General features: G+C 35.6%; 1 protein-coding gene and 1 long non-coding RNA gene across 4 annotated transcripts in view; both read right to left on the reverse strand.

The window, feature by feature from the left end:
- Positions 1-22,954, reverse strand: part of GPC6 (glypican 6) — a 1,167,663-nt gene that overhangs the window by 501,135 nt on the left and 643,574 nt on the right. The window lies entirely within an intron of this gene.
- On the reverse strand, positions 8,857-22,343 carry LOC141581601 (uncharacterized). Its single transcript, XR_012514311.1, has 2 exons — positions 15,440-22,343; positions 8,857-8,924 (listed from the first exon to the last, which is right to left on the reverse strand). It is a non-coding gene; the product is annotated as an uncharacterized LOC141581601 (long non-coding RNA).

Below are 22,954 nucleotides of genomic sequence, written 5' to 3' on the forward strand. Positions count from 1 at the left end.
AATAAATGACAGCTAATGACTCTTCACTAGTTTGGCAGAGAAAGAGAGAGAACGGCCCAGGGAACTTCCAAGATTGAAAACATGGGAGGCTAAGAAAATATAGAGTACCTTTAACAACATCAGCAAGAAGGGCTGCGTCGAAAGGGAAGATTCTTTCACTTTGTGACATGCTGAGTTTGAAAGATCAAAAAGAGATTTCTGTGAAAATGTCCAGTACTGAGAATATGCTTCAAAATCGAGGTTAGGAGATCCAAGTTCCTTGTGGTTAAAAAGGGTCTTGAAAATTTCAGATTCTTCAATTATGAACACATTGCTCAGTACAGTGTGGACACAGCTGACTTTCTCCATTGAGTTAAAGAATTTCTCCTCTAATCTCATAAATTGTCTCAGTCCTTAATTTTTTTTTCCTCTTATCTGACTTTCCCGGCATTGAGTGTTTACTCATTTACATCCTATTTATTTCCTCCTCTCCTGGCCAACCATACTCTTCTTGCTGTTTATTTGTTAAGTAGAATTAATAAAGGAAAGGCCTGCTCCTAATTAGTAGATGTTATAAAATGGCATTCTAATAACATAGAGGTCAGTGCTTTATTTGGGAATAAGACCGATGAGAAAGTTTCAAATACATTTGGATCTTTAACTTCAAGGGACTCAATAAAAGCTTGGGGAATAGCTACCACAGAGTGCAGCAAGAATAAAATTCGTTAAAAGAGCGATGCCATTTTTGTTCTTCAGAAGTTTAAGAGCTTATGAAGCTTCTAAATGAGCGTAAATCCTTCAACAGTGAATCATCTGAATGACCAAAGGTGGTTGCCATCACTCTCCTTTACCAGTGTAAAAATAATAACTGCACCTTTCACCTTCCAAAAAAAAAGATGAAAGAAATATCAGGGAAGAAGAAAATGTAAAACAATTTAATTCCCATGTGAAATTTTGTCAAAAAGGAAATACTAGAGACCTTCAGCACAGAAATTGGAGTTCCCATTTCCAGACAAAAAGCAAATACTATGAGAAAAAAATGGCTAAATTTAAAGGTGGATTTCTAAAAACATTATAGAAAAAAAAAAAAACAGAAAAACCAACGTTGTGAAAGTAAAAGTATTCTCAAATGGATGCAGGATTTGTAAAGGATGTGTTTCTCTTGCTGTGTTTTGTGCAGAAGTGACAGCCAACATCCTTTCTCAGATGAAGCTAGTCTTTTCCCCTGGGGGGCATAACAAAGCCAAGAGCTCATGTACAAAGGGAGTAAGACCAAGAGCTGTTCAACAAACACCATCTTCTGGCACATCCCTCCTCATTGCCTTTTCAACAGAGCAGAGACATACAGCAGGTGGTAACAGAAACATGTAAAAAGATATTCTTAACCAATGTTTCAATTCATTCTGTATGTAGATTGAATAGTGTCCCGCAGAATGATATGTCCAAGTCCTAACCCCTGACATCTGTGAACATGACTTTACTTAGACAAAAGGTCTTTACTGAAGTCATTAAAGTAAGGATTTCAGAATGAGGTCATACTGAATTAGTGTGGGCTCTAAATCCAGTGACTGCTGTCCTTGCAAGGGAAAGGAGAGAAGAATCGACACAGAGACACATGGGAAAGAAGGTTCTGTGAGGACTGAGGTAGGGATTAAAGTGATACGGCAACTACAAAGGCAAGGAAAGGCAAAGATTATCCAGAGCCACCGGCAGGTAGGGGACTTAGATGTTCCTTCAGAGCCTCCAGAAGCAAACAGCCCTGCTAACACTTTGATTTCATACTTTTGGCCTCCAGAACCATGGGAGAATAGAATTTTTCTTGTTTTGAGCCACCCAATTTGTGACAATTTGGTACAGTGGCCGTAGGAAACTCATACACCCTCTCATGAACAAGAATTAAAAATATGTGTTTGGAAAAAACAGAAAGGCCATCAACTGTATTTTATTTTCTGAAATCATGAGCGTATTTAGAACTGGAAGAAAGTATTTTTGGAAAAAAAAAAAAAACCAATGTGCAAATGCTTTGCTATAAACATTCCAAGCAAAACATCACTAGTTTGAACTAATGGGAGAAAAAGTGCTTCTGAAATGGTAAAGAATAATGGTAGAATATCTTCACATGTCCATATATTTTCAGAATGAGGCTTAATGCAGGTCTAAGAATGATCCCATTGTAATTAGCAGACAAATCCTTCACAGGCTCTCTTTCCACTGCAGGATAAAGCTCTCATGCCTAGTGTCACTGGCTAAGTCCTAGTCTCTGTGGTCTGGATGATGCTTCTCTTCCTGCAATATCTCCATCACTCCCTCAGTTACTCTCTGCACTCAGCTGTATGGAATCACTCGTATGTTACACCTCATACCATTATGCCTTTCGGCATACTGCTCTCATTGGACCAAAATCTATTAGTTAAGATCAGTAACCAGTTATATAGCTTCTACCATTAACCAACCAGTTAATGAGGCAGGTATTTACTCCATTAATTTACAAACTCCTCATTGAATTTTTATAACAACACTGAAAGATACACATTATCACTTCCATTTTACAAGTGGGGAAACAGTTCTAATGGTTAAGTAGTATGCCCAAGGTCAAATGGTTAGCAAATCTTGATCTGACGCTAGAACTTTGTGATAACTAAGCTCATGTCTACTCTTTCCTCTTTTTGGTTGAGCTCCAAGGCATCCTTCCAACATCCAGCTGAATTTCATCTTAGCAGTAAGCCTTCCCAACACTGCCAGGTCATGCTTCTAGGCTGCTATTATCCCTGTTTATATCTCAATATCATACCTCATATCCTTGTAATTATGATGACATATCCTGTGATTGACCAAGGAAAGAGATTTAAGGAAATACACACACACACACACACACACACAGAGTCAATTATCTTTATTCTTGGTAGTAATGTTCTATCAATTTTCTGTGGACACTAAATCAGTGACTTAATCTCTTTTCTTGGTCAGTTCTTCCATTTACTTAAGGTGTGGCTACCTCACGTGGGTCCTTGTTAAGTCTGGCAGATACACATATGAGATTTGAGGTTGACAAATAGATTCTCTAGTAAAGAAATCCCGCCAGATCTCTTTTCTGATCATTACGGCTTTGCCTGTGAATGCCTCTAAACTCTGCTCTGCTTTGCATAGAATTTAATAAAGATTTTCCATCTACCACTTCTTTATACTTTTCATTAAAAGTTAAAAAGATGTTTGAGTTTGAAATAGAGTATCTTCACACTCTATTAAATCATCTCTCAGAGACAGCATTGGATTCTGCTTTCAAAGAAAGCCATATCTGAGTATATGCAATATGTGAGGATACACACATATTGAATTGCAGCAGCTGGTCATTGATACATTGCTCTTAGTTATGAGAATTGTCATCTATAGTACTATGGGGGATCCTTTGAGGCCTCCATACTGTCTGTGAAACCAAGCTTATCTTACCTGAAAACAAATAAATATTCTGAGTAATGCATTAGAATTTACTGGTACTGTCAGGGTCAGTGATATATTTAATGGTTGACTGGATTAAGGATAGAAGGCAAGACTTTTGGGAGGCTGACTTTTTCCCTCTTCTGATGCTTCATACATATTCTAGAACTTTGAGGTATCTTATATCTTCCATTTACTGGGATATTTGGGGCAACCACACTGAATTAGCCAATGAGGCCAATCTAAGATCTGAACCAGTGGTGATAAACCATGGATAAAAATATCCGAGGTGATTCCCCAAGAGGTGAGATAAAAACTCCATTGGATCTATCCCTCAATCACTCCAATAAATCTCTAAATATATATACACACACACACACTGTATTATTCAGTTCTCAAGCTGCTAATAAAGATATACCTGAGACTAGGTAATTTATAAAGTAAAGAGGTTTAATGAACTGACAATTCGACATGGTTGGGGAGGCCCTACAATCATGGTGGAAGATGAAGGAAAAGCAAAGGGACTTCTCACATGGCAGTGGGCAAGAGAAAGAGTATGTGCAGGGATACTCTCCCCTTTATAAAACCATCAGCTCTTGTGAGATTTATTCACTATCACAAAAACAGCCCAGGAAAGACCTGCTCCCATGATTCAATTACCTCCCACCAGGTCCCTCCCACAACAAGTGGGAATTGTGGGAGCTACAATTCAAGATGAGACTTGGGTGAGGACACAGCCAAACCGTATCACACTCCCACACAGACACAGACACACACACACACACACACACACACACACACACACACACACACACAGAGGAGCTATAAATTCTTAGAGTTTTGTCATTGATTCTTTCCCTGAATTCCTCTCAAAACTAACCCATAGAAAGTTCAATAAAAGCTACTGCACCCTGGCCCTGGGGTGGGTTGGGGTGGGAGGTGGAGGAATCTACTACTGTTGATTGGATGGAACTTGAGAGCAGAGGCAGGGAAGGAGAAGAGGAGGGAGGGAAATTATACATAAAACGGAAAAAGGTTTTTGGAAAACACAAACTAAAAAGCATCAGAATGACACTGTGAAAAGTAACTTGATAGTTGCTTCTAAACCAAAGGTTAAGAAATTTGACTTTATGACTTTTTTCCCCAAATCCTTCTGCTTCCATTCGATATATCTGAACACTGAATCATAGGTCAAATTAAAGGGGCTGGCACCAATAACCAGGACCTCGTTAAGAGGGGTCAGCCACTTAAACAGGGCTTGATCAGATAGAAGGATAACAGTGAACTTCTATTGTGAGAACTGGCTTGGCTGGAAATTCCTATTCGTTATCCACGGTTTTCTCTTTCTTTTTCTTGAGTAATTTCCCTTGAGGCTTTTCTTTTCTTTTTTCTTTTTCTTTTTTTTTTTTTTGAGACGGAGTTTCGCTCTTGCCACCCAGGCTGGAGTGCAATGGCGCGATCTCGGCTCACCGCAAACTCCACCTCCTGGGTTCAGGCAATTCTCCTGCCTCAGCCTCCTGAGTAGCTGGGATTACAGGCACGCGCCACCATGCCCAGCTAATTTTTTGTATTTTTAGTAGAGACGGGGTTTCACCATGTTGACCAGGATGGTCTTGATCTCCTGACCTCGTGATCCACCCGCCTCAGCCTGAGGCTTTTCTTTTTAATAGTTACCATTTGTGTATGTGTGTGTGATACTAATATGTACAGTCCTATATCTTGTCTTTCATTTTGTTTTTATTTTCTTCACTTAATCAGTTCATAATATTTCATGAAAAATGATACAACTCATCCTGGCTAAACTCTCAATAATAGGCTTTCAGATCAGGCTCAATATTATATTTTATGGTTCCTTTTGAATAGAGTGTGTTTTTATATTATTCAATCATTTATTTTGCAGAAGGCTCCTAGCGAACTTGAAGTTGTCCATACATGTGTATTTTGCCAAAACCACAAGTATCACTTACTGGTTTGGAAGATATTGATTGTATGCCAGGCAGTTATAGGCTCTGGAAGTAGATAGGTAAACAAGACACTCAGATGCTTGCCTTGGCATAACTTTTATTCTAGTGTAAAAGATAAAGTTAATAAATAGGTATACAATATAGGTAGTGACTATTGCTAAGACAAAAACCAAAGCAAGAGAAGAGGTTAGAGAGGGATGAGAAGAGAGTGGGTAATCTGTCTTATATAGCAGTACAGGAAAGCTCCTCTAGCCAGGTGACATTTAAGCAGATACCAGACGGACAGGGTGGAACCGGCCAGCTAGTGGTCTCAACAAAAATAACATCTCAGGCGATGGGACTAAGAAGCACAAAGGCAAGGCAGGAAAAGTTCGAATTGTTCAAGAAACAGTAAGAAAGCTGGGGTAGAAAGAAATGGAGGAATAAAGGCTGAGTGTCACAGGAGAGCACTTCCCAGAGGCTCACATTCTCTGGAGCCATAGAAGAAAATGAATTAGGTAAATCAAATTTGAGGCAGCATTTTTTACTGTTTCCCCCACCTACCAGCCACTGACAAGGTCTTAGAAGGAGAGAATTAGCATCACCATCTAAGTCATCAGCATTGTTATATTACTGCAAACACAAACAAGTGTAAATGCTGCAAACACAAAGGGAAACCCCTGGCACTCTAGTTGCTTGATTTCTCACTGGCTGTAGGAGATTTATTCACCGAATCATCTGGGAACTCTGCAGTTTAGTCAGTACATGATCTGTCATTTCCTAAATACAATAGGTGGCCTCATTTGTGCTCTAATCACATAGTATCACAACTATTCAGACTTTGAAAACCATTGCTATTCAGACTCTTGTCCTTCTCTGACCTTGACATACTGAAAACATTTATGAAGCCTGCAATTTATTCCTTTCTCTTTTAATCTGAGTTATTGGTTGAACTGCTGTTCATACTCGGTTAATCTGCCTTTACCTTTAGGCAGAAATCTATGTGGCTACAAACTGCTGTGATAAAACTTTTAACTGGCTAATTTTTATGGAGAAAATCTTCTTGGGTCATAAGATTCACTGTCTCTCTCTTTTTTTATAATTTATATTTTCATTCTTTATAACCACTCCCTGCCTCCCATCAAATATTGTAATATATTTTTGTTTCTTCTATAAGGCCGTAAAGACATCATAGTTCCCATAAACTTACATTTAAGAAGAAATTCGTGTCATACCAACACATAGGTAAACAAACACTCAGGTGCTTGCCTTTGCATAAATTTTATTCTAGTGGAAAAGACAGGAAGTTAATAAATACACTTACGATATAGGTAGTGACAGTTGCTAAGACAAAAACCGTATAACTAATATGTCTAAACAGCAAATTGTTCCTTAAGTTTGATGCTGATTATTGAAGGCAAGTAAATTTATCTGGTTTTATTACTCTGATGAAGCTACTAAATAGAGTCACAATTTCAGAGATCTGACTTGGTCTGGTCGCACCTCTGTCTTGCTGGGTATCCTTAAACTAATTATTAATCTCTGTTCACTTCTTTACCTATCAACGTTAAAAAGAATTTTAAAAATTTAGTAGTATCCAAGTATTATTTGATATGGGAAGATTCCAACCATATATCTGTCTGTAGACTGATTAAAAACAATCAGTCACAAAACTGTACTTTAAAAATAAATGATTAAAAATACAGATCATTTATCAATTATTTAAAAATAAATAAAATAACTTAAAAAGGAGTACAGGTCAAGTGTCTTTAATGTTAGGTAAAAAACTGGAACTAGACAACAATCTGAATAAAACTGTAACGTATCCCATTGAAAATGGTAGAGAAAATTTCTATTTTTGTACCCACATTATGTCAACAAAATTGCCATGTCAGTGGATTATTAGAACAGTAAGTGGATTTTTGGTTGTTAAGTTTTATTATTAAGGGATATACATAGAAAAAGGATTATAGCATGTCTGCAGGCATATTTCTTTTTGTAGGTATTTATTTTCAATAATTGAAGGTTTGTAGACCTTACTTATCATTTCAAACTTAAATTTCCTGCAATAAATTCAAAGATTTTTTTTCTTAAAAAATGAATTCTTTAATTCCTTTTACTAAGTTTCTTCTGTCTCTAGTCTCACCAGACCACTGTGACAAAATTTGAAAAGTTAACTCTAGCTCTTATGTTCATATGCTTACATTTTTGGATATACATTTTTGACAGGCACTCAAAATGCATTACTAGTGAATAGAGGAGTGAAGAGAATACATATGTATCTACTAGTTAACAAATTCCTTGTTAGACTCAGTTCTTTGAGTCTGTAAAAGCTAACAAAGAATCCTTCATCTTTTTCATTCAGAGTTTTATCCACCTTTGTGTTCACATCTGAGTAGATTAGAGCTATTAAGCTGAGAATGCTCTTCAGAGGAGCAAAGATACCTAAAGAGAAATGACAGGTGGGGCTGGGGATATTCAAGTCATTTAAATACACCTCTTCTCCCACTACATTTTCTATTTCTTACCTCTGAATTTAATCTGAATGCTTTTCTATATAAAGAAGACATCAAGATGGTGACTCAGTTGCCTTAAGTATCTGATAACACAATATTCAATACAAAATGGTATTATCAATGGAAAGTTTTGTGTGATGTATAATGATAATCTTGGTGGTATCTCAATGAGCACTGGATTTTGGACCATTGGGTAACAAGCTTGAAAATGAATGACTCTTTGTAAGACAGTGTCACGAACATCTGTTTCAGCATTATCATTTGATTCACAAATAAAATAAACTTTTCACTATATGCAGCGAACATTTTGGAGTGCCTTCTCTGAGAGTTTGGAATTGGGATTGGAAAATTTCAATTACAGTGAGAGCTGGTCTCTTGGCAGGAGAAGATGAAAAATCTAGAGCTATGGCCTTTTTTAGTAGGAGAACCGAGTAAATGATGACGATGATTTGCTAAAACCAGGGGTGAAAGGAGGAAGTTGACCTACAGAGAGAGAGAATGAGAAAGACCAACTTTTTTTTTTTTTTTGGTGGGTTCAGGAAGCAGACTGCATTCTTACACTGAGGTTCTGTGAGACACCCCTGCATCCTTATGATACATTCCCCTTTTGTCTGTTGAAGTGAACAAATGTGGTTTTTGTTACTTTCAACCAAAGATTTCTAATACAGCATGTCTCAGATAACTCAAAGTCAGTATTTATTCTAAGATTCATTGATTTTTAATTTTCAGATATCCTTTCAGACAAATATGACTTGTAACAGCACTGTCCATGGGTGATATCGTTTATAGACCTTCCTGATACTTTATCTCAGACTTTCACTATTTATTTTTCTCTTGGCCTGGTCTTTCTCTGCTTATTTCATCTTTGTCAGACTTGACCAAACATAGAATTCAGAACTCCTAGTAGGATTCATTCATTAGGTAATTAAAACCTGATCCTTCAACTTGAGTTATTTTCACCTAATCCCAAAGAGAGAAAGCTATTTGCTTGTTTTTTTTTTTTTTTTTTTTTTTTTTTTTTTTTTTTTTTTTTTTTTTTTTTTTGGCCATACTCTGGTGTTGTAAAACCAAATTCCAAAACATATTTATTCGTTAAATTAGCTTCTATCCTCTGGACTGTTCTGATCAGTTATATATTTCATGCAGAAGCAGATGTAAGTTGAACAAACAAGGCATTTGACCTGAAAACCTATCCTTTCCTATTTAGAAAGCTGTGATTTCTAAGACAATTACAGGAAATTGTAACTTGTGCCAACCTTTTAATCAGCATGACTGACTGCAAAATTAACTAATTTCTTATTAATCACATATAATAATAGTTACCTTTCTCAAATGCCTCAGATAGGTTAGGATAATTCTGAGCATTTTTCATACAGCATTGAAGGCTTCCTATGAGGCTTCACAGAGAGAGGTTTACTAAGGTTAAACTACTTGTCTAAGAATATAGAGTAAGGGACAAAGCTATGATTTGAATCCAATTCCCTCTGAATTTCAGCATTAAGGTGCTTTTCCCCACCATGCAATGCAGTTTCTAAATCAATCATCATCCCTACTTATTCTACAATAAACAAGAGAGAAAATACAAAGAAAGTTTCCCTCAATCTGGAAAACAGCGCCCCACCCCACTTTCAAAAAAAGAGAATGCTTAGAAAAGCTAACATATATTTAAAAGTAGAGATAACAATTATATTTAATTTTTTATTTTTTTTTGAGACAGTCTCACTCTGTCACCACGGCAGGAGTGCAGTGGCATGCTCATGAGTCACTGCAGCCTCCGTCTCCTGGCTTGCGATCCTCCCAGTTCAGCCTCCCCAGTAGCTGGGACTACAGGCATCCACCAACATGCTGGGCTATTTTTTGTATTTTTTCTAGAGATGAGTTTTTTTTCCATATTGCCCAGGCTGGTGCTCCAAGACAGTGTAACATTTTTACTGGACTGCTCTAAAAATAAAACTTAGCTTTTCCACTTCCGACAGATCATAACAAACTATCATTGAACACTATATTATCATCCTAGTGGATGATAACATTACTAATGCTAGAGCTCTTTGAGGGTGTAAATGCCACTAAAGATGGATTTATAACCTGCAACCCTTCCTACAATACGTTCTCATAAAGATGCATCTTTTCCTTTGCAGCGGCAATTGCTACTTGTAAGTAAGCTTTGTTTCTGCCTGCAGTTTTACTCTTGAACCTCATCATCTACCCAAAGTCTTTCTTTAAAATGAGATGTCCCATTTCTGCTTACTGCACACCAATATAATCTGCCAGACATGGTGAGCGCCCAGCATTCTGTGGCTGTATTCCATTTTCTGAGGTAGTTTGTATAAACCTCCTGTGGTCACTGCACTTAACCTCATCCTGTAACAGCTGTTTGAGCAGACTGCTGTCATCCATATTCTCTGCTTGGACAACCCCGAAAAACTGTTATGACAAGTATCACTTTAATCTATTAATCAACACAAAATGTGCAAGACATAGTGTTAAAGGACAGGACATGTTCTTCTTTGTGATTTTGCTGGGGGGATGATACTACACACAGCGAAAGGCAATGTATCAGCCAAATGAGTGGCACTAATAACTGATCACATAAAGGGTCAGAGAATGTGGGAAATGAACTTGCTTTGAAGAATGAGTAGGAGTTTAAAAAATAGTTGGGGCAAGGTGGGGAGACTAGGGGGCATATAGAAGCTACCGCTTGTGAAAAACTTCCTAGGTCCGGAGCTCTGTCCTAAGGGCTTGATATGCACCATCTCTATGAATCCCCATAACATATTGTCTGTCTGCATTACTATTTATCCCCAATTTTATAGATAAGCAGCAAAGGCTCAGAGATGTTAAATCATTTGTTCATGTGGAAGAATAGGAATTTAAATACAGATCTTTCATGCTCCTAAAGTTTATGCTACAATACATAGTCTGAGCAAAGATTTGGAAAAAAACATACACAAAACACATTTTCAAATGTAAGAGCATTAAGGAAAGCAGAACAAATTTGCAGTTGACCCTGCTGCAAGAAGTTGGATGGATAACTCTGAAAGTTCTATGGCAGAGTAAGAATACGAGGAAAGAAAGTTTTAGAAAAACTGAAGGAGGAAAATTACTGGTGACCAAGATCAAGTAAAAAACAACACTATTGGTCCAAATCATAAGGTTACCCTAGGAAGTGAAAAGAAAAAGGAACCTGTTTAGGCCATTAAAAATGAACAGCCAAAAGGTTACACCTTAATTTGATGTATGTAATTTCATTTATCTCTCCTTTACTTTTGTTGCTTATGCTTCTGGGGTCTGTACTCGCCCCCCCCCAAAAAAAAACCTTACCCAGACCAATGTCATGTAGCATTTTTCCTGTGTTTTCTTCTAGTAATTTTATTGTTTCAGGTCTTATATTTAAGTCTTTCATCCAGTATGAGTTGAATTTTGTATATGGTGAGAGAGAGGGGTCTAGCTGTGTGAATATCCAGTTTTTCCAGCACAATTTTTTGAATACACTGTCCTTCCTTCATTGTATGTTCTTGGCACTTTTGTGGAAAAACAGTAGGCTGTAAGTGTGTGGATTTATGTCTGCATTATTAACTGAATAGCAAAAACCCCCAAATAATCCAATTTTAAAATGGGCAAAAACCTAGAAAGATATTTCTCAAAAGAAGACCACACAAATGGACAACAGCTTTATGAAACAATGCTCAACATCACCAATCATCAGCAAAATGCAAATGAAAACCACAATTAAATACCATCTTACACCTGTTACACTGACTATTATCAAAAAGACAAAACTAGCAAGTGCTGGTGGAGATGCGGAGAAAGGGAAACTGTTGGCGGGAATATAAATTAGTACAGCCATTATACAAAACAGGATAAAGTTTCCTCAAAAAATTAAAAATAGAATTACCATATGATCCAGCAATCCCATTACTGGCTATGGATCCAAAGGAAGTGCAGCCAGTGAAAGAGAGATACCCGTACCTCCATGTTTATTGTGACACTATTCGCAATAGTCAAGATAAGGAATCAACCTGTGTCTGCCCATCAATGGATGAATGAGTAAAGAAAATAGGATATATATACACAATGAGATACTATTCAGCCATTAAAAAGAAATGAAATCCTGTTATCTACAGAAACGTGGCTGAACTTAGAAGACATATGTTAAGTGAGAACTTAGAGGACATTATGCTAAGTGAAATAAACCAGGCACAGAAAGACAAATATCACATGATCTCATTCATACATGGAATCTAAACAAGTTATTCTCATGAAGTAGAGTAGAGCAGAAGCTTAGGAGGGAAGAGGGGAAGGGGAATAGGAAGAGAATGGTCAACGGGTGCAAAGTTACAGTTAGACAGGAGGGATAAGTTCCAGTGTTCTGTTACACAGTAGAGTGACTATGGATAACAATATTGTATTGTATATTTTAAAATAGTTAAAAGAGAGAATTTTGAATGTTCTCATCACAAGAAAATTATAAATGTATAATTTATAGACATGCCAAATTACCCTGATTTGATTTTTACACAATATATACATGTATGAAAACACACTATACTCCATAAATATGATTATTATGTGTCAATAAAAACCTTTTAAATTTTTTTTAAAAGGTTATGTGTTATTTGATTTGGTAAGGGGGTCTCTACCCAGTTTTCATCCAGATGCTTCAGAATTTTTAAACAATTGGTTTCAGAACAAAAGCAGTATTAAAAAATACTGAAAAATATTTTATAAACAGGAATGTTCTCAAGGTTTTCTCTCCAGTTTCTACCCCTTATAACCTTTCATAACATTATGAAAGTAACTTCAGTTCAGTTAAAAGAAAAAAATAATGAGGTGTTACCACAAGAGTAAAAGTATCACACAAATACTTGTAAATATCCAAATGAAGAAATATTTAGAAATACATGAATTTTTATTTGTTTTATTTTGCTTGCCATATTTTACAAAGAAACAATATTAGTATCAATTTTTCTGCAGTATAGTGTATATTTTGCATAAGTTGAAAAATGGACTTCTAAGTATAGAAATCAGTATGTACTGAGATCCTTATCAACAATGTCTAAGTCTTTTTGGGGCATTCTCAATTGATCATGATTTTTTAAATGGCAAATATTAATATAAAAAGTCTGCACAGACCTCTATTTCAGGAAAGTATATTTCTTTACTTTTGTGAGTACATATGTAGAATAGGAATTTTAGAAAATGACCAGAATGAGTATCTGCCATTAGCTAAGAGCAAGAACTGGATAGACCAGCTGGGCCTTATCTAACAAAAAACAACTGTGTCATATGAGACTTCTTTCCCTTAAAATAATATTCATAATTTCCTAATAGAGATTCTTCTCTGATGCTTTGCTAACTGCAATCTAGGTTACAGTGAATTTTAAAAAATTATTTATTTTTCACACATCATCTGTATTTGCTCATAATTTTCTGTACTCATACCTCTTCTGCATTCTTCTTCATAGAGTTATCCTAATTTTTCCAAATGTCATGTAAAGAAACTTTCTGCTAACAAAATCTTTGTGAGGAAAATCAGCATAATACTTTGAAGAAGTAAGTTTTGACTACAGCTCTTACTGAGATTAAACTGCAGCAGAAAAACATAAAGGTTAGGGAAGAATAAAAGATTCACCAGCATTCTATTTTTTAAACGTCCGGTGATTTCTTTACATAAGAGTTGTAAAATGGTAATAGGGTCCAGACAACATATGTGTGTTTTCATCCAAAGACACACTGTGTTACCTTGTGTTTCCACATCATTTGGGGTCTATGGCTACAGAATTTACATCTTTAGAGACTCAAAATTAGAACGTCAGCCCATAAATTTGAGTCAAATTGTGAGGAAGATAAAAAATGGATCAATAAAGCAAATCAGCTAGATATGGAAGAGGCCAACTGAATGTTTGGCTTTTTTTTTATGTGCCCCAAACTAGAAGACTTAATTGTGATTCATGAAGCCATCCATTCTCTTTAGAGTCTGAGAGTTAATGGAGTAGTAATTTTTAATTGAATACTGAAGATTTTTAAGTCACTTAAAAAAATAATCAAATGCTTAAATCATACAGATAGTTCAGTAAAATAAAGAGATTTAGGGCACAAGTTTCATTAGCAATCTCAGACTCATAGTTGAAGGATGAAGCTGAGAAATTTTGTATGAGTGCACAAATTATTTTCAGAAGTAAAAGTGATGCATTCGTGTGGCTAGGAGAGACTGACAATATGATTTAACCTGCATAATTATCTAATTTATTATTTTCCAAACTACTTGATTAACCTGTAACTTCCATATAATCAGAAACATGTTTTTAAAGCACAATTGCCTGATCAACATTCCTTAATTAAACCATGTTGTCCTAATATTTATATTCACTAGATAAATAATTTGATTTTTCCATTTCCTTAAAGGCCTTGACAGACACAAATAAAATTGATGGCAGATGAAAACTGGTTGTTTTGGATCATACACGAAATAACCTCTTCAGGCCTTTTTATTATAGTATAGCTCTCTGTCAATCATGTTGTTTATGAGTTCTTCATTAAAATTGTACTGCCAACCATTTCCCTTTCCAAATTTTCTTCTAGTTCCTGTTTATGTACATACATTAATTCATTCTTTCATTCAACAGCTATCATATTCCAGGTACTACATACCATATTGTTGATATCCCTGTTTCCTGGATATGCCAGACTCAAGTTTCACTGCAAATGTCTTGCCCTCCATGGAACTTCCTCATTTTATCCCACATCCAGCTCTCTCTTCTTACCCATCCTTCAAGACTCTGCTTAAGTTTCGCTCCGGTTCAACTTTTGTTTTTGACCACTCCAACTCACACTGATCTTAGCCACGAAATCTGAGTTATTCTTTTTTAACTCATGTATATAATTACTTAACTTCCTTGTCAAACATATCTTATTTGTCTACCAGTTGGCAAGCTCCATGTTAGGGACCCTGTGAAGTGCTTTTTATACAACACTAAACACAAAGAATATTTAGTGCTCAAGATGATGCGTTGAATGAAAGCAAAAATGATTTAAATGGCTGAATGACTGACAGTGAAGGAATGAATCTGAGTGGTGGCCCAGAAGTCATCAAAGCATACAAATTATGTCAAAAAAGCTGAGGGGTTAAAGAAATGGGGGATGAGGGACTTTTATTCAGTATAATGAACAACACAACAGCACTGCTTGAAGTCTCTGAAAATCAGGAAGCCAACTCTTGTGGAATAGTTTGCCACAAACTCCCCATACCCACTGCAGTGGAAACTATATCTAAATGGATTAGATGGAATCACAGGTAAATTGTCATCTAAGAGGAACTTCCCCAAAACTTCCACGCTTATTACTATAGAGTGGGTTGTAGGATCCTCAAACTGTACCTTTCCATCAAAAAAGGAGCTAATGTAAGACTCATATTTTTACATCTGGGAAACACTGGTGTTGATAAACTAGAAGATGGGTATTACAGATTAAAAGCAAAGATATATAGCTACCTACATATCTTTATATTTAACTTTAACGAAGACATATATCTTATATATATATGTATACACACACACACACACACACACACATATATATTTATTTATTTATTTATTTGCTTTTATATCTTTATATGGGCTATGTATCTCCCAATCCTGCTGTGTCCAGAAACATTAAAATGTAGTGCTCACTGCAGAAACTTCTTTCACTCCAAGCAATGCTTGCTTTTATCTTCCTGGGGCTTACCTGAGCTTGTCCTTAAGCTCTGCTCTGTGTCATCTGTACTGCCTAATCCCACTCTTTCTTACATAAAACTTGGCCATATTTTTTCACAACTTATTCAGTTTCATTGGTTTTTAGCTGAGGAAAATGTCCCTCAGATAATATTTAGAAAACAGATTTAACTGCCTTAACAACAACAAAAAACAAACACAATATGGATACTTGGAAAAAGTATATAAGCTTTGGAAATTGGTTTGAATATGACGCTGGCTTCAGAATCTCCTAAATCAAATGTTACAGTCTGCTGATTAATCTGCTTAGGTACAGGACTAGATTCCATTTCATGCTTTAAACAACAAAAGGCTTCATGCACAGTTTGATCCATGTGATCTTCAAGTAAACATCATCAAGGCAAATGTGGCTTCCTGATCCTTATATACTTCCCCGTGGCATGGCATTTTTCTGTCTGCAAAATGATTGCATTTATCATTATTTGCTTATGTCTGTTTATTCTAGAATGTGAGCCCACAGAGGCAGGAACTGTGTTGCCTTCCTCTGTGCTGTATTTACTGTGCCATTATGATGTAAACACAGTGAATGATAAGTGCAGTGATGGCCAAAGGAATAAATGGACACTGAACTCAAACTTAGATCCTTATTAGGACTATTAATATGACCATATGATCCAATAAGCCAGTCACTAATCTCCAAATATTCACATACTTGCTTCCGGCATAGAGGTCAAGAAAGACAGTCTGAGAGCTCAACTGTATTTTTCTTTAATTACGGTAAATGAATAAACAATATTTTCTGATGGTAAGAAAGCCTCCCCCAGCTGCCATCTGGCTGTTTATGCTTCTTGTATTCCTCATACTTTTGTGAAATGTATACTAAAGTTTTAGATTTTATATATATCATATATATATATATATCTCATATATGTGTGTGTGTGTGTACTGAAGGCAAAGTGAGGATAGATATAGGGAATTGGGAAAGTGTAGTGAAATATGTGAACTAATAAATACATTAAAAATAATGATCAAAATTTGGCAAAGCAACCTATTAAGCACTTTTTGAGGACATCACTTATGTGCCACATATAGTCATCTGACAGCTAAGTCTATCACTCCTGGTGGGTACTGTTTAACAGATCAGGGGAACAGAAGACTAGTGTCTCATAGGAGATTGTTGTCAATCTTAAAGGGGCCTATGCTAGATGTGCCACCATTTAAAGTATATCATATATCTGGGCACAAGGATATATGCTTTCAATATTTAAGAGAAAGATATAGTTAAAATTACATGATGAATCTAAAGAGGCTAGATTTTTAAGTCCTTTATTAATTGGTAAATGCTGTAGTTACATTTTAAATTTTTGTGTGCTTTTTAAAGATATTGAATTGTTTCATTTGATTTTTCTTTATTATTGATACACATATTTTGTGGTACATGTGATAATTCAATACCTTCATATAATCAAATCAGGGCAGCTGGACTCTCCAACACCTTAGACATTTACCTTCTCTTTCTACTAAAAAATTTTGAATTATATTGTGGCACATATACACATAGAATATGATGCAGCCATAGGAGACGATGAGTTCATGTCCCTTGTAGGGACATGAATGAATCTGGAAACCATCATTCTCAGCAAACTGACACAGGAACAGAAAATCAAACACTGCATGTTCTCACTCATCGTCGGGTGTTGAACAATGAGAACACATGGACACAGGGAGGGGAGCGTCACACACTGGGGTCTGTTGGAGGGGCTGGGGAGGGACAGCAGGGGACTGGGGAGGTTGGGGAGGGATAACATGGGGAGAAATGCCAGATATAGGTGACGGGGGATGGAGGCAGAAAACCACATTGCCATGTATGTACCTATGCAACAATCATGCATGTTCTGCACACGTACCCCAGACCCTAAAGTTCAATTTTTAAAAAAGAGAGAAAAGGAAAATAATAATAATTTTGTCTAAAATTGGTGAAGATACAGTAATTTTTTATGGTTTAGTCATATCTTGAAGCATTGTTGAATAAGTTTATCACATATGTGAAAAATAACATTATACAAAGAAAATGGCTTTGCAAATGATGGCTAATGTAATCTGCTTTACATTAATTGTAATTTCAAAGAACCCTTACTTAAATAGGTTAAAACATTTCTGTAATTTTATAATCACCTCTCTGCATACTGGAAACTACTTATGACCCTAGAAATTCTAAAAAATGAAATTCAATGGAAGACAAACTTGTTTTGGCTGGTATCTACAAATATTTAGTTGCTTAAATGAAAAAAAGTAAAAGACAAAACTAAAACAAGCAATAAAGCTTCAAAAATTTTTTGAATTATTCTCTCCTAATCAAGTTGAAATGTATAATCAATGAATGCTAACCATAGTCACCCGACTGATCTATTGAGTGCCAGGTCTTCTTTCTTCCAACTGTTTACTTGTATCTATTAATCAACCTTTCTTTATCACTCTCTTCCCTGCCACCTTTCATGGCCTCTGGTAAACTACCAATCTCTTTGTCTTTATGAGGTTCACCTTGTTTTTTTCTTTACTTTTTTTTTTTAAGCTCCTTTGTGTGCTTTTTTTTAAAATAATTTTAAAAAAGCATAATTTGGTTGAAAACACATACACATACATACACACACAGAGTGAATACTTGCAGAAATACTCATTTAAGGTAAGATAATGTAAAAAAAATGAGGTTTAAACTCATATTCTATCCAGCCTCACTCTGAGGTCTCAATAGTTGATTATGAGCTATAAAGAAAAGTTTGATGTAGGTGCAGATGTCTACATATGCTTTATAGCTCTCTGTTTTTACGTGTATTTCTCTTTGTGTTTCCAGGATTCATGGCAAATTCTCAGTTTTTCTGGTGATTTAAAAAGATGGCTGAGCCAGGTGATAGTCACGTGAAATGAACCTGATGGATGAGTAAGAGGCTAACAGGAAACATACATTTTGTTTCTTTCAAAATCAACTCAACAAAGTTTAAAAGAGAAAACATTAATACACTGGTCTGTCTGCCTTATTTAAAATTCAACTTAAATGATAATTCTATATATAGGTAATTGTTATCCTGATTCTGAAGAATAACATTTACATGTCAAACTACATTTTTGCTAGACATCTTTTATCCATTTCTGCACAAAAAACCATTTTTTTTTTTTTTACATTTGGGGAGACTATTATTTTGCTCTTCTTGTTTGTTGAAGTTTATAGTAGCCATTTGATTTCAACAACAAGCCAGAAAAGTTCTGAATCTAGAATTCTGGAGGTTAAAAATGTGGTTTCTTGTGTTTTACTTAAAACTCAACTTATATGGAGATTATTTCTATAAGGAGTGAGAGGTGAAAAAAAGTCTGTATGGCTTAAACATTTTTTTCTACTATACATTTTCTACTATAAATACATAGTATTTATCTATGTCTATTGAAGGGAAAATGTGTTTAATAAGTTTAATTGGAAATATTTCCTTCCCAGAAAGCCATCTTAAAGAATGTGATAGTTAATTTTATGACCACATAATAGTTGTACATATTTATGGGGGTACATGTGATGTTTTGATACAGGCATACAATGTGTAATGATCACATCAGGGCAATTAGGGTATTCATCACCTCAAGCATTTATTATTTCTTTGTGTTAGGAATGTTCCAATTCCATGCCTATAGTGATTTTTAAACATATACTAAGTTATTGTTAACTAGAGTCACATTATTAAGCTACGAAATACTAGATATTATTCATTGTATTCTATCTAATTGGATTTTTGTACCCTTTAACCAACCCTGCTGTATTCCCTGATCCCTGCTGCTCTTCCCAGCCTCTGGTAACCATCATTCTACTCTCTATCTCTTAAAGCAAGTGGTAAGATTTCAAGATTGGGCACAAAAATCAAACCTGAATCCATCCATCAGATCATACCTGTGGGTGGTTACATTGTAACAGAGAATTACTTCTTGCAGAATAGTAATGGCAGGTTACTTTTCCATAACATTATCTTTACATGGCATGCAATGTTCCAATTCATTATTTAGCTTCATTAAAATAACAAAAACAAGATATTGTCCAATTTAAACAATACTGGAAAATATCGAGGTTTATATAAATGCACTTGTCTTGAAATAGATGATGGTGGGATGGGGTGTGAAAAATACCAAAGCAAGAAAAATACTAAAAATTAAAATACATTTCTGTTGCTTTTCTTTTTTTTTGAATCAGTTCCCAAGCAAGGCTTCCATTTAATTTCAAGAATTCTTTAGAGTCTAACCACATTGATAGCCAGAATGAAGTGACTCCTAGAGGAATCATTATGTTTGTAATGTGCCTCTATTTCTGTAACTTACTTACCTCATAAAGCCTGACAAATGACTGCCTGGCACAGCCTCAAATTCATGCAGGGTTCATACTAAAAACTCTTGTGTGAACAGTACTATTATTATTTATATGTTGCTGTAATATTATATATATTATATGTTAATATATTATGTATTATATATATTGCTGTAAGATGTTGGTGTGAAAGGATACATCTTAAAGAAGAAATTGGCTTTCTCTCAACATTAGGAAGGTTATAAACCACTCTATATGCTTTCAGTAATTTTAAAATCTTACTCAATGATTGAGAAATAGGTATTTCAGAATAATATTATCATAAATCAAAAACTGGGAGTTTAAATGGAAAACCAAGATAACACATCACTTTATGTACCAGTTGTTAAAAGAAAACCAGGGGCTCAATTTGAATTTTTATGTGCTTTACCAAATCCTATTGCATTAATATAAATTGGTGACCTTTGATGGCCATTTTCCTTTCCCAACCTATGAAACTGCAATGAATTTGCATAACGGCTACAAATCCATTGGTTAAGGTGCTCAGGCTGAGGGAAAACCGCTACCAACAATCTTCTCTGAATAAGGGTCAATGGCCAAACAAACTTGGAGCTACGAGTAAATATTGAATAAAGCATGGAACAGTGTTATTTCAACTGTGATCAAAATTGTTTCACCTGGCTATCTATAAAAACATAGCATACACTTATTTCTCTTGCATGCTCATTTATTTAGTTTGTAATGCATATGTGGAAAATAAGTAGTCTGATGAACATAAAATGAGATGTATGACCTTCAACTATAAAAAACTTACAAAATAATAGGTTAATAATTCAACAAAATAAATTCTCTTCTTTGTATACCATCACCTTGGAAGGCCATATACGCCTTAATCCCATGATGAAGCCCATAGTAAAATCAAACGCAGAATTTCTCTCTTAAAATTCTTTCACAGGCTGAAGTAACTACAGACTGTAATATTCACATAATTGAAATTTATGTCCTGGGGCTAAGCAGCATGTTAAAATTAAGACCAAACAAGAATTCCTAAAGGACACCCCAAATCCAGAAATCTGAGGAAAAACATATGCAGCAAAGAGTTGTCCCAAAGAAACAAAAAAATTAATCAATTTATTATTAAAGTGGTAGTATTGGCAGGGCATGGTGGTTCACACCTGTAATCCCAGCACTTTGGGAGGCCAAGGCCGGCGGATCACAAGGTCAGGAAATCGAGACCATCCTGGCTAACACAGTGAAACCCCATATCTACCAAAAATACAAAAAATTAGCTAGGCGTGGTGCTGCACTCCTGTTGTCACAGCTACTTGGGAGGCTGAGGCAGTAGAATTGCTCGAACCTGGGAGGCATAGGTGGCAGTAAGTGGAGATCAGGGCACTGCCCTCCAGCCTGGATGACAGAGCGAGACTATGATGATACTACCTTAAGTGAGCCTCACTCAAGGTAGTATCGTCATAGTGACCATAGGGTACGTGTTGCACTTGTCTTTCTGTCTACGGCACCAAATAACTGCCATCATGGAGTTTGTCTTCCTGTCTAAAGCAACTGATATTTACATGTGCTGCACATGGTCAGACGTCCTTAATTGAGGAAAAGGTGAAAGAACTTGGATAATGGTTATTGAAAACTTTTTTTTTGTGAAAGAGGTTTATCCTGGACTTTGGAAAATAGACTGAAGTGTTCTGCTGCTAAAATTGAAAGACAATGGAAAAAATCATTAAGAGAATTCTTATATTTTAGAGATGACAATGAAGTTCAATAAGGGAATTAAACAGCCAGTTACAGGGGAAGAGGAAAGCCTAGATCTTCTGATTTTTGCATAGAATCCTTTTCCCACCTGAAATGGATTTCAACATGGCATTTGATAATGTGTATAAGGAAATCCCTGTGGGTGAGTTGAAGAAACATTAGCTGAATAACAGTAATATTAGCTGAATTGAATGTTGATTGGACAACTTGAACATAAGGGCCTTGTTCACCAACGTGTTGCTTACGCCTGTAATTCCAGGCCTGTAATCGCTTAATTTTCTATTACAACTGAAAGAGGCATTAATACATTGTTTTAGATATTTCTACATCACTGGTGATTTTTTGAAAAGTAAATTAAGATACTTGATAAACTGTCAAAAATTGAAAGAATTTTAATGTCTGGGCATGGTGGCTCACACCTGTAATCTCAGCACTTTGGGAGGCTGAGGCAGGTGGATCACCTGAGGTCAGGAGTTCAAGAACAGCCTGGCCAACAAGGTGAAACACTATCTCTACTAAAAATACAAAAATTAGCTGGGCGTGGTGGCAGTCACCTGTAATCCAAGCTACTCGGGAGGCCGAGGCAGGAGAATTGCTTGAACCTGGAAGGCGGAGGTTGCGCCATTGCACTCCAGCCTGGGCAATGAAAATGAAACTTCATCTCAAAAAAAAAAAAAAAAAAAAAAAAAAAAACTTTAATGACCATTAGTGATGGCAAAAATTTGCATATTTCTCACATGTTTCGGAAAGGCAATATGACAATATGCATTACACACTTTAAAACAGTATATATTTTTGATATTTATACTTTGCATTTCCAAATTTATATTTAGAAATTTTCCCTAAACAGTCAAAAATATATTTAAACATGTTTGTACATGATTATGGAAGTGCTGGAGAAGCTGAGTAGCTTATGAAGAATACATCTCTTTAGTGAAATACTGTACAGATTTTAAGAGCCATCATTCAATCTAGAGTCTAATTTATAGAAATGAAAAGAAGTTAATGATACATTGTTGAATGAAGAAAGCAGACTACAGAAGAGTGAATTATTTTGTATTTATCTGTTCATCTCTTGATATCTGTATCTATACCTATGTCATATGATTATATAATGGGCATTGTATATATATGAGTATGTTAGGCACAAAAATGTTGATTCTAATTATGGGTGACTTTTTGTGTGTTTTACTGCTAATTAATAATTTGTGTAATTAAATGGCAAAATAAATTTAAAATAGTCAAATAAGTTTTTACAGAATC

Source organism: Saimiri boliviensis, chromosome 16 (assembly GCF_048565385.1).
Source record: "Saimiri boliviensis isolate mSaiBol1 chromosome 16, mSaiBol1.pri, whole genome shotgun sequence".
Classification (NCBI taxonomy): Eukaryota; Metazoa; Chordata; class Mammalia; order Primates; family Cebidae; genus Saimiri; species Saimiri boliviensis.